At 44.4% G+C, this 874-nt stretch overlaps 1 non-coding gene across 1 annotated transcript; it reads right to left on the bottom strand.

Moving 5' to 3' along the window:
* Positions 1-395: 395 nt before the first annotated feature.
* trnag-gcc (transfer RNA glycine (anticodon GCC)) lies at positions 396-466 on the bottom strand. The gene has a single exon. It is a non-coding gene; the product is annotated as a tRNA-Gly (tRNA).
* Between the last annotated feature and the right edge of the window lie 408 nt (positions 467-874).

The raw sequence follows: 874 nt of genomic DNA, 5'->3' as shown, positions 1-874 counted from the left end.
GAGGTTTTTATGCAGTTCCTCACCGTTTAAAATTGTTTTAGGTTCAATCTTTCGCTGTTGATCTTTTCCAAGGAGCGCTTTATGGTGCTGCCAAAACGTTTAAAATTGGGGATGTTAAAATTCCTTCCCGTCGGGGAATTTCACCCCGGTCTCCCGCGTGACAGGCGGGGATACTCACAACGAGACTAACGAGGAAGTGAGCAATGCAATGTCAGTCAGAGTAAGAATCGAGCCTGCTCCACAGGAACAGGATGCCATTCAGCCCCTCAAAGCTGTTGCACAGGAACAGGAGCAGAACATTCATACCCTTGATCCACTTGCACAGGTACAGCTAATAAATTATTTATGCTCATGTGATGTGTTTGCTAAGAAATGAATTGTTAAAAAAATTAGCCTGCATTGGCCGGGAATCGAACCCGGGTCTCCCGCGTGGCAGGCGAGAATTCTACCCCTGAACCACCAATGCACGCCGACTTAATGGATTTTATTTTCTGGTAGCTACAATTTATTTTTGACTTTTGTTAATACAAGCGGGGACACTGCGTTAACATAAAAAGCAATATGCAGCAGATACTGCGTCTGGAATTGTTGATTAAATGCTGGAAACACTTCGAAGGTCCTGGAAGATCTGTGGACAGAGAAACACAGGATTAACCTCTCAGGTGCATGAGCTCTCGGTAGAGCTAAGATTTTGCACTTTTCTACATCCCGTGGGAGTTTCCTTCCAACGTTGTTTAGCTGCTCAATAATTACATAATTAAGAAACTAACCTTCCCCAAAAGAATAAATAGGAGCAGGATTGGGCCATTCGGCCCCTCGAGCCCGCCATTTAATAAGTTCGTGGCTGATGAGATCTTCGACACAATGCAACTTT

The sequence above is a fragment of the Somniosus microcephalus genome, unplaced genomic scaffold (assembly GCF_052327205.1).
Source record: "Somniosus microcephalus isolate GS21.2 unplaced genomic scaffold, FLI_Smic_1.0 unresolved_chr8, whole genome shotgun sequence".
Classification (NCBI taxonomy): domain Eukaryota; kingdom Metazoa; phylum Chordata; class Chondrichthyes; order Squaliformes; family Somniosidae; genus Somniosus; species Somniosus microcephalus.
Note: the sequence above shows the minus strand (reverse complement) of the source record. Positions and strands in the feature narration are given on the sequence as shown.